Below are 12,500 nucleotides of genomic sequence, written 5' to 3' on the forward strand. Positions count from 1 at the left end.
TTATATGGACCATGCACACAGACATATATCCAGTGATCAGTGTGGAGCGCAACAGCCATCGACTGTTCTCTACCCAGAGGTAACACTGATCATCTTCTCTGTGATCTACATCCATGATTCATGTCTTGACCATTAGTGGGAACATATCTCCACTTCTTCTACACACCAGAACAATCTGTTTAAAAAGCCTTCAGATAAGCCTCTAAGATAACATTTCCTCAAACTTTCCATTATAACAATGTTTGAAACCTCCCCCAGCTTTGTGAATCTTAATCGCAGTGTTAAGAAATGGGCCTCTCTCTCTTGGCCAGTGGGTGAGCACTGTATTGTCTATTTGAGCACAGACACAAGCATACATGTTGACAATGTCACACACACACACACACACACACACACACACACACACACACACACACACACACACACACACACACACACACACACACACACACACACACACACACACACACTCACAAACAGAGTGAGAGAGAGAGAGAGGGAGAGAGATACAGAGCCCTTCCACTCTCTTCTATTTGGTTTGTATTTGAAGAAATAAGAGATTTTTTCTCAGTCTGGCTTAAATCCCTCCCCTGGGCCATGAGATAGAGCTGGGAAAGCTGTTGCGGCTGCATAAATAAGAGCTGAATCACTAAAACACCTCCTCTGCTGGCTTTATTCATGGGGAGGGGGGCATTGGGGGGGGTCTCCGAAATCAAACGAAATGAGGTAATTTAAATACCTGAAGGTCTTTCACATTTAATATCAACAGAAAACACTGTTGTTTTCGTTCTGCTCTTGCAAAATAAGTAAGGACGGAGAGTGACAGGATACGACAGATGTAGAGCAACAAGAACAAAAAACAGGAAAAGCTCGATCAATATTTTCCAACCTCTGTGTTCCTGTTGATGTCGTCTTTATCCTGACTGGGGGATGCTGTGGCAGCGTCACTTTACTTTGACCGGTGTTATTGTCATCCATGTTTCAGCTTAGCAGACAGCATGTAGCATGGGACCACCACACGACACAAGCATATCACACCTAATATTTATAAAAGTAAAACTTCCATCTGACACCAGAGCAGAGGATTAGTTAAAACCTTCTGCTTTCAACTCCATCTTTTTTGTACTAAACACCCATTCTAGGAAATCCCTCTGAGGGAAATATATAGTTTTTCAGGCCAACCTGAAGGAATTTCCTTGGTTTTACATTACTATAAACAACTATGGTTACACCCTGACAGAATGATGTCGGGGGCTGTAGCTCTATGATTTTCAGATTACTGTAGCTGGTATAACCACTTCAGATACAGTTGGTATCATGTTACTTACTATAAGCTCGAGACCTTTTTTTTTTTACCAAAGCCAGGATTGAAAGATTTAAACCCCAACACAACTACAATAATTTAATGCTGAATAACAGTCCCAGTCTCATAGATCAGTGTGTAGCATCTAGTGGAGGAGTATATATGGCAGCCAAAACTACGGTGGCCTTCCTGCATCAAAATCTTTCACAAAAGTCTTCTCTCAACTGGTGAAGTATATATATATATATATGTATTTATTTTTTCTCCTAAAAATGCATGTCCCTTAATGCATATTTCCCCATTTAGAGAACTTAAATGTCTCAGATTACCCACAGCATGCTGTCCCACGTTATTAATCCGATTTTATAAAGCGGGACAACTCGAAAATGTTTGAAAAAGAAAAACTAATACACACTTTAAACAACCCAATACATATTTTGTTGGTTGATATAATTTGATAAATGGTAGGAACATTGTCTAATTTGTGACAGATTTATATCCTTAACATTAAACTTTTTTAATTATGACTTTGTCATGTAATTCCAAGGGGGGGGGGGGGGATTCTGATTGACATCACCCCCATGAGGTCATGTGATTAAAGTCACATTTGTCCAATTATCTTGAAAGTGCAAGACATTTGGACAAATGTGGTAGGCAGTGCTTTTCAGTTGATATTTAATGACACATGATGATACAGAGTTGTAAGAATTATGTAAAAGTATTAAAGTTTTAAAACCCAGTGTTTCCTCTGATCAGTAATTAGTACATTTGTAATTTAACCTGTCTTTTGCTCAATGGATTCGTCATTCAGCACTTGTCAAGTTAATGTAACACAGGTGAGGCTCAGTGTACGAATACAACTGGTTCAGGTGTTTATGTGAGTTGAAAGGTGTTGACATGAGCAAGACAGTGGCAGAAATGTCTACTGGGGATGTTTACAGTACAACAGGAACTCAAGAGTGCCACAGTACTCACTGCAAATCACTTGTTAGGTAGTGTGCACTAGTTCAGTCAAATACATCACTAAACACTACAGACAATCTGTGACTCAGTGTCAGAAACAACTGGATATTATACATGTTGTGGTGTTTGGGATAAAATAGGTATTTCAAATGAACTGGTTAGATGAACAATGTCTGTGTAGATTTACTCTCAAAAGTAAGTACAATCACTTTAAATATTATGGGGCTGCTGTGGCCCAGGGGGTAGAGCGCCTCATCCTCTAACCAGAAGGTCAGCAGTTTGGTCCCAGTCTTCCCAACTCCACAAATGACCTTGGGAAAGATACTGAACCAAATTACCCCTGTCGGCTGTGCTGTTCTCATAGAAAAAGTCAAAACCACAAAAGTGCAATATAAATACAGACCATTTACAAATGTGACATATTGAGAATTATCAGTTGAATCCACCTGGTATGCCTCTTGGCTGCATTGACCCTAAGAGTTTTTGAGATCCTGTAGTCCCTGTAGATCCTCTAAGAGGCATGAAGTCTAAAGGGTCGTTGTTTTTCCACTAAAAGCAGGTCTGAGACCAGACTTGAAAAACATCCAGTTATCAGGCTCACAGCTGTACTGTATCCATCAAACTAAAGTAGACTACAGGTGGCATGCAGAACAATACCATGATAGCATGGGGAGCCGTGTGGTTTCAAACAATCATCATGCTTATCATGGAATCAATGATAATCTCCACATATTGAAACAAGCAAATGAGCAACACGGCTGTGAGTCGCATCTTCCATTAGGCTAATCACGCACAGTGCCACTCTACCAGATGTTATTTCATTACACCACACCACGCGCCGGGTGCGACACAATTGTTTGCATAAACACCGCAGAGGGAAATCTGATTGACAGAGTTGAAACAATAAGAGGCAGCTTTGTTTGAGCTTGGTTGTTTGTTCAAAGGAATGCAGCCAACTGGCTCTGTAATATCTTTCTTTTCTCTTTGACCTTGTTTATCTTCTGTCTCTTGTCCCGCCAACCTCTTTGCCTCCTTCTTTGTTTGTGTGTTGACTAGAGGAAATGGACTAAATAATGACACGGAAATCTATATGATTATTTAAGGACCCATGGGTCTGTTGAGAAAAAGGAGAAAAAAAAAAAAACGATCTGTATTCCGGGTTAAAAAGTCTGCACGCAGGGTTTATATACTGTGCTCTCAGATTTCTAATCTGTGTATGTCTAATATGTGCAATATTGTACATTGGCTACAGTAAATTAAATTCTTTATGTAGATATGTTCATGACACGTTCATGTTTTTATTTTATTTTGTTATCTTGCAAAATTATATTTAAATCCATTTCCCCCTCATCAGTCAAAGTGTAAACAGAATTTTAAAAATGCTTGCTGATTAAAAGTGTATTACAAAGGAAAAACTAAAATATCCCACTGACAAAAGCATCAGACACACTACTCAGTAGCTACTTCTGTGTTATCTTGGATGTGTGCTCAGGGTTATTGTCCTGTTGTAAGGTGAACCTTTGAGTACTCACTAATGACAAGGTGGCTAATTCTGAAGTAGCTCCAAAGCATCACCAGAGGCCAAGCAACAGCCCAATACAGGCAGGTTTACTACAGGCACTGTACTGATAAGTGTAGTGTATATAAAGTATTTGAAAGTATAACCTGTACACAGCCAGTACATTGCAGAGCTAAATGTTAAAAGTAATACACACCTTGTGATTTTCTGGACCTGAAGTATTTCTGGTACAATCCACGCTTTGTTCCATATTATTTTCTCAAAACATCTGTTGACTTTATATATGAATACTTTATGTGTGATTTAATAAGTACTCAGCAAATATTTGCTCTGAATCATATATACTTGTTTAATTTTTCAGTGAGCAAAACTTCTTTGTTAAGGTAACAGAAAGAGAGGTCATATTTAAAAGAAACCAACAGTGACCCTTGGGTAGAGGCACGTTAACTGTTGCCTCCTGAGTAAGACTGAAATAAAGTTGCCAACTTGGTTGACCCAACCATCCACCCTGACCTCTTCCACAAGGGGTTTGGTGACAATATGTGCCGTTTTCAGATGCTCTCACATAAACGCTTGCCTTCTAATATATAGCCCCTATTGAGAATTTCTGGAGTTCAGTGCATCATTAAAGCATCTATAGTAATGTCGCACAACTCCTGTCTTTGTTACTTTGGAAGTGCAGAAATTTCTCATATAACATTAAGGTTGGATTTCAGGAAACCTTAAACATTAGTATTAGAAAAAACTACAAATACTTTCAGTATTAATAACATTCAGACGGACTTGGACCAATGCTGTGCTGTATTTCACAGTCACACATGTAAGAAACAACTTAAAAGTAGTATAAGGAATTAAATTAGGCAGAGAGTAAATGTTTGCTTCTCCACCCCCACTTTGCTCCTGTTTAGTTGTCCGGGCAGTCGCAGACAGCATAATGTACGGCTTTCATAAGAAAGCCTCACAAGCCCATGCAAATAAGTGTGAAATTGCAAAATAATAATATATGTAAATTACATTGTGCTGGTGAGGAAATTCATTATTTTCCTGGCTGAGGTTGTGAAAGGCTGAAAACACAAGACCAGAGAGAAACAGAGAGAGGGGTTACAAAAAAAAAGAGTTTCATGGCAGCAGGGGTGAAACAAAGCTGGTGCATCAGTGGGAAGAAGAAAAAAATGCTTTGATTCTGCTCAGTACAAACCCAAAGCCACCAGACTTTCTTCTTTGCTCTTAATGAACAACTGCTGTTAGATGCCTTATTACCTTTTTATACACACATTTTGCATCACTGGCAATGAGATGACCGATGCTTGTTCTCTTTGGGGGCTCCAGGCTCTCTTTAGCAAGTTTTGCTTTAGGGAGAGTGTTGGAATGTCTCAGTTTTGACACATTTATTTGAATGTGCCCATTGTAAATATATATTACCCTCAATATTATGAAATAGCAACTTAAATACAATACGTTACATCAAATTATCAACAACAAGTCTAGCAGTTCTGTGTGGATGTACTGGGCACAGTGGTGATTTCAGCTTTATACCAAAACTTCAGCATATTAGTTTAGGTTGATTATCTAAGTAACTGCAACTGCATATCATTTATTTGGTCATAAACCAAAGTATTAGACATACTGGGATATTAACCTGTGCTTAACAGTGGTGCTGAATGAAAAATCTTACATTTTGTCCTGAGGAGAACATAACTGCCCAAATCTGGACCAATTATCATTGTCAGTGCTGGAGATCAAAACCTATAGCTTCTCATCTGACCACGAATAAAGGTATACAGCAGATTGTCCACTTTCCAGAAGGTTTATGATTCGATCCCCGGCTCTTCCAGTCCACATACCGACATGTCCTTGGCCTTGGGCAAGACACTGAACCCTAAATTGCCTGAATGTGTGATAGAAAAAATCCGTGATATCGGGTGAGTGTGTAATTGGGTGACAGTGTACAGCGCTTTGAGGGGTCAATAAGACAAGGAAAGAAGAAGACAGACTGTCACCAAAGCAGCACTGGGCAACAAGAAACCTGCCCAGTTAACATTGCAGAGGAAGTCACCAACTGTGGTGCAAAGCTCTCAATGTCTGCCCCTGGCATCTTCTTCTCTGCAATAGGCTTATTAAGACTGTAGTAATATGTATTAAAAATAATACAGAGACATAGTTATGGTTGTAGAAAGCAACATGAAACAATTGTACAGTTAAATCATCAAAGAGCCTCAAATGTCACTGTGTTCAGATTATTATATTAAAAAAGAAATTAAACTGCAGTGGTAAACCTGGTTTCTTTTAAGGCAAAAGACTGATGATTTCCTACATTTTCCTCTGTAACTACAAATCTCTTTAAGACTAACAAGTATTGTCAGTGTTTCTAAAACCTGATCGAGCGTATTCCTCTGAGCCTTATAGCTCCACTGTAGTTAAACCAAATACATCAGAGTCACACTGTTGCCCTGGGTGACATCTTTCTTCATTATGAAGAACATCTATTTAGAAGCACATCCATACACTAATAACTCCTCTCTAGAGACCACGACAGTGAGTCAATATTAGTCTGTGGAGCTGTTTAGAAATAAACTATACTGCCAATATTTTTGTGAGGAGAGAACATGACATCCAGTGCAACAGTGTGGTTCACAAAACACATTTATTTAAGGTAGACAGCTATAAGAGTGACAGTGAAGTTACAGTTAACAATGGAAAACAGCAAAGCTAAGTAGCACCCCTGAGGCCTGTACTATGAAAGGAGTTTAACCTCAACAATGATTTAACTCTGGCTTAACAAAGGAAGTCACATTCGACAAACCCTTGTTGTGTGTTGAAATGATTCTACGAAGGTGATTAAGATGCTGGTCAGTAAACTTAGTGTTACAGCCTTGTCTTGTGTCCAATCCTTTTCTGTGCAATTTCTTTATGTAAGTCAAGGTGTGCCCTTCCTGCTCCGTGGTTGGCTGCACCCAGGAAGGCGTCTTTGCCAGCTGCTTGTCTCCTATTCCTGGTGCCTGCTCCCTGATTGGTCGGCCCCAGTCCCCGCTCTACCAATCCTTGAGACGCCAGGAACCTGAAGAGTATAAAACCCAGATGGCAGCTATACTAAGCTCAACAGAAATGCCTCTTGTGTTTTACTGCTAAACCTTGTTAGCTAGTTTTCTGATTGTTGTAAATGAAGCATTCAGTTTATCACTGCCTTACACTGCTGGAGACTGGGCCATTCGATTAAAAAACAATTGTCACAGTGGATGCACGGGTGCTGTCCTTTTTGTTTGAAATAGTTAGACAGTGAAGATTTTTGGTTCTATTTCTGTTTTTTTTTTTTTTAATTAGTTAACTCCTCTGGTTGTATTTATTGCTTTCAGTCAGACTGCATTCATCCTCCATTTTTCCTCTATAGTTTGTCTCACCTCTTTCATTTCTGTAATCTTGCTCCAGACTTTAGGATACAGGGACAAGACCCCCTAAAGCACACACCCACAACATACCAATTAGCTTGCTAAAGCTTAATTGTCAAGGTGGTCTAGGACTCTAGTAGCAGCATCCACCCTTTTTGACAGGAAATGTCATCTAGTAGAGGCTTCTCGTTTCCTATATGCCAAGACCACAGTAATCCCGAGCTGTTTAAACCGCTGGCACAGGTGGCTGTCTCAGCATGTCTCAACCAGCGGTAGTCAGAGTGGTGGTTTAGGGGTTTAGTTTCAGCAGAGAGTTAAAATGAGCACAACTTTCCAGATTTATACACACACACACACACACACATACACACGTATATATGATGGCTTAAAGACTTCCCAAACAGTTTGACAGTTTGAAACCAAAGGTAGCGTTATGAGCCATGTTCAACCCACAAATGTCGATTTTTTTAATGAGATAAATGAGAGAAAATAAGCATTAATCTATTACATCAAATAATTCATCTAATTTAAAGGGAAAGTTCACCCACAAATGAAGATTCACTCATTATCAACCCACCACTATGCCGACGAAGGGGTGGTTTAAGTGTTTGAGTCCACAAAACACTTTTTGGAGTTTCAGGGGTAAACAGCGTTGCAGCTAAATCCAGTACAATTGAAGTAAATGGTGACCACTTTTTCAAACCTAAAAAACAACACAACATGCCTCCATACTGCTCCTGTGGTGTCATCCAAGTGTCCAGAAGCCCCGTCATTCAAATTCGACTGGAAACAGCGTCATTTACACCATGTGTTTTACTCTAAATGTCCTTTGATATCCTCTTCATAGTTACTGCTGATCTGGTCTCGCAAGAACTCATGAGCATCTCGAGAACTTTTGATAGCTGCAGTTAGTAGGAGGAGGATAACAGTGGACATTTAGGCTAAAAACATGGTGTCAATTATGCTGTTTACGCCTGAAACTCCAAAAGTATTTTGTGGACTCAAACTCTAACGAGTGCATTTTCATTTTTGGGTGAGCTGTCCCTTTAAACTTTTACTCATTTGTGTGTGTGTGTGTTTGTGCGTGCACCCGTGCACTGTGTTTTTCTGCGTTGCCATCATCACGTGTTAAAATCTGTTGCATGTGGGAGTTTTGCACTGTTGTTGCATCAGGCCACACACAGGAATACACACGCACACACGCAGAGGCTCAACATCTCACCCTGTCCACAACTCAGATAACTTCTTGTCTGGATGTTTTATTGCTTTTTTGTCTTAACCTTTTTCTGAGTGATTGTCTCTGTCTGTCTCTCCGTCTGTGTCACTGTTTGTTGCTCAGATTTTCCGTCTGTCTGCCTGCCTGTCTTTCTATCTGTCTGTTTATCTGCATCTCTGTCTGCCTGCCTGTCTGTCCATCGCTCGGGTTGTCCGTCTGTCTCTCTGTCTGTAATAAAATCCAAAGAGCACATACCTCTGCCAGAGCTAACTCACCACGTTAAAGTGAAAAAAGTGAATTCCTGGATCCACCAGAAATCCAAACTTGTATTTGGATCTGCTGCAAAATGTAAACACTCACTGATATCAGTCCCCTAAACATGCATGTTTTTTTTTTTCATCAAGATCCCCAAAAATATTCTCTGAGAAAAGAAAAAAAAGTGTTTTTATCAATCACCTTTCTGCACGAACAGAGCATCTCAAAGTTTTTAACAAAACAACAACAACAACAATAATAATAATAATAATAATAATAATAATAATACAAAAACAGCAATACAATGATTAAGATGCAACAACAACAAAAAAATAATTGCAGACTTAAAGGGAGTAAAAGCACCACAAAACAGGAATAAATAAAATGTGTTCTCATGTTTGTGTCCAAATGTGTCCGCAAAGGGAGATTTTCAAAGTTTAGGAGGAATAGCATCAAAAGCACTGTCTTCTTAGTTTGAAGTTTAGGAGTAAGCAACAACCATCAGATCGTCGTTGGAGGACATGAGAGGAGTGTGATGACATAGGGAGAAACTCTACAGAAGCTTCCCTGTTAACAGTGCAACAGCAAAGAGGGCACGATGCTTATGACAGAATTGCGACACGGAAAAGTGATACTTTTGTGCCTGAAACATTACTGGGCAGGTAATTAAAGTGTGTGGGAGCATCAACTGGTGTGCAGGCACTTCTTGTCACCGAGATCTCTGTTTCAAGAGTCTCAGTTACACCTAATGTTTAGTTTATTTTAGTTTAGGCTGAGAAATGCAACATTATTTCCTTCTCATGCATCCTGTGGAGCAATATCAGTAATGTAGTAAAAACAGATTGACACTGACAAGAAACTGTTTTGGTTGGTTATTCAGCCAAATCTCACGAATAAACATATTTTGTCATGATCATTTACACTTTCATCAAAGAATATTACGATTATTGGAGGGATGAACAATACAGTAATCAAACTCTTATGTCCATCATGTCCTTTGTATCACAGGTTCTTCAGGATGACGACATTTTTCATAAAGTGCAGTGTAACTCTTGTGTATTTCTGTGTGTGTTGAAAGACAGAAGAGAGATTTAGAGAGTACAATTAATGTTCAAAGAATGAATAAAGAACAGCTTGTCTGCAACCCCCCCCACGCTTATTTCCCTTTGATGCTCAGTGCGCGCACACACACACACACACACACACACACACACACACACACACACACACACACACACACACACACACACACACACACACACACACACACACACACACACAGCCCACAGCCAGAACCCTAAAATTAATAGGGTCTGTTTCATTTTAGTGTTGTGACCTGAGGCTATATTCAAAACAATGATACAGGTTCTCTTTTCACTAATGAAGGAAAGGCTGTTCATTTCAAGGAGAGTCAAATAATAATAGAAAAAAGAAAAAAGCATGTAAAAATAAATTACTCTGAGAGCTGTTAAATTGTCATGGTCGGAGGCACTCATGCAAGATTTCTTTCAGTGTTTCTGCTGTGCCACAAAAAAAGCCTTTCACTGAATAAAAGCTGTTTGGTGTTGTCTCCTTGCATAATGACATGTCCACAGTGTTGTTGCCCAATCTCACTTCATACTCACCTCTGTTGACTGACAGTTTAAATTACATTTTTAAAGTCTAAAGTGACAAATAGGGACATGCGTAAAACTGATGGGGTTCTGGTTGTGGCCAACTGTTCACTAACTCTTTGTCACACAATAACAGAATAGAAGTGTGTCATTTGGTATTAATGTTCCTTCCACTCATCAATACACTGCCTCAGCTTGAATATGCTTTCTATTAGAACAATGAAGATGGGTTGTTGATTTGACAATTTGTAAATATGTTGAAACAAAAAATATCAGTAAAATGGTCAGATTTTTGTATTTGTTTCCACCAGAACATCTGATCTTGCGGGTTACATAAAGATTCTGATCTGGTTTATTTCAGCAAAGTGGCACTCATCCTAACCAAAACCAATGTGCTGTTGTTGTATAACCCTAACCTCAGAAAGGATTCAAACCACGGTTTCTGGTGTGACTGTTGTGGAATTTGAACTTGTCACTCTGTTCTTTCTGTGATTAAAATATATAATAATAACTGCCTCCTGAATTATTGTTCATTCACATGCAGCTAGTTTTAAGCTACTTAAACACACTTAAATGGAGGTATGTTGTTGAAGGATGATTTTAGTCTTTGATTAAATAATCCAAAAGTACAGACATAATGATGTGACTTTGACTATTTAACCAAGATCACCATTGTTTGATTTGATATATGCATTAGTTGTTCCGAGCTGATTGTTTATACAATGAAGATACACTCAAAACGTTTCCTCATTTGGTTGATTAAAATAATATCTGGTTCATGCTGAATGTGTTCACAACTGGAAATTGATATTCAAAGCTATGTAGCTTTTTACACTGAGAACCCCTGCAGGCCTCCAGGGTGTGGAGGGAAATCTGTGGGATCACTTCATAGCGTGATTCAAGAGGAGGATCCTGTTTTTCCAGAATCAAATGGCTTACAGCAGCAGCAAGTTGTAAAAGCGGAGTTCGGACACATTTGTGTAAAGGAACCTTCTTAGTAACCAACAACAACACTCTCTATGTTGTCTCTCTATTGTTAGGAAGTTATTTAAGACTACGTTGAGTGTTCTGTGTTCAAAGCAGTTACACCCCTATTATAGAACAATTCATTTAATTCCAACAATGAGAGAGTTTCAACATACACTGAGCATTGGCACGACGCAGCAAAACTGGGGAATGTGGTTCATTTTCATCCATGTGATTTCAGTCCAGGCTGAGACAAGATGGAGAAAAGGAAGAGAAAAGAAAGTAAAGTGGGAAATGTTGCCTACTTACTTTAGGATGTTGGAGAAGCGGATGCGGCACCTGGATGTGTCCTCAGTCGTATGTCACACTGTGGAAACACACAAAGATCCAAATGTAAACAGATAGTTGCATAACAAGGCAAAACTTGATCGGTGAGGCCCTCTGACTGCTTTGTGGACACCTCGATTTGTCATGAAGTCTTTGTACATTCACTGTGTGTTTGTCTGCATTGTGTGTACAGTGTACATGGAATTGAGTGTCCCTGTAAACATAACAATGTCCTGATAACAACAGCTTATTCCTTTCTCCTCCTTCTACTTCCCTTCAACAACATTTCTATTCATCAGGCGATTATCTTCTGTTAGCAGACCTTTATTATTTCATAATTACCATTAACCTGCATTTGTGGTTCCAAGTGATTTTCCCTTCCACTATCGCTCATCTCCTCGACTGTTTCTTAATATATATACAGCTGGGCATCACAGTGGGAAGTTGGCTGCGATTATGGTTTTATTTGATTGGGTTACACAAGGCGCTACCTATAGGGAGCACTGCGACATTGTTACAACAAACGTTGCGTGAGCAGCATGTTAGCAGAGCAGCAGCAGCCCCAGTGTCCTCACAGGATGTGTAAATGGTCTCTTTATCTGCAGCTGTCTTGATGATGACTCAAAGCACTCCACAGTATAGTTTTGCAATCCACCAATTCACACATACATACAGTGCCTATATGGGCAGCACTTCTATGTATCATACATCACTCATACACTGCCAGCCCTCTGGGGCAATTCAGGGTTCAGTTCTCTCAACGGAGGCCCTACAGTACTTGGTTCAGACACAATACTGAGTCACCCTGTGTACACAGCTGTCAATCTGTTCATCTGTTGTTCCCAGTGTTGTCTAATGTGTTCCATGATCTGTCTGAATTTATTGTTGCAATGTTGCTGTTCCCAGATATCCGGTAATACCTTGATGGAAATGAAAAGGATTACAAGTAAAA

General features: G+C 39.5%; 1 protein-coding gene across 2 annotated transcripts in view; it reads right to left on the reverse strand.

The window, feature by feature from the left end:
* Positions 1–12,500, reverse strand: part of rbfox3a (RNA binding fox-1 homolog 3a) — a 556,640-nt gene that overhangs the window by 419,479 nt on the left and 124,661 nt on the right. For both annotated transcript variants that reach the window (XM_034571195.1, XM_034571194.1), the window contains exon 3: positions 11,531–11,588. The gene's annotated coding sequence lies outside the window, so the exon portion shown is untranslated. The remainder of the gene's footprint in view (positions 1–11,530; positions 11,589–12,500) is intronic.

The sequence above is a fragment of the Hippoglossus hippoglossus genome, chromosome 19 (genome assembly GCF_009819705.1).
Source record: "Hippoglossus hippoglossus isolate fHipHip1 chromosome 19, fHipHip1.pri, whole genome shotgun sequence".
Taxonomy (NCBI): Eukaryota; Metazoa; Chordata; class Actinopteri; order Pleuronectiformes; family Pleuronectidae; genus Hippoglossus; species Hippoglossus hippoglossus.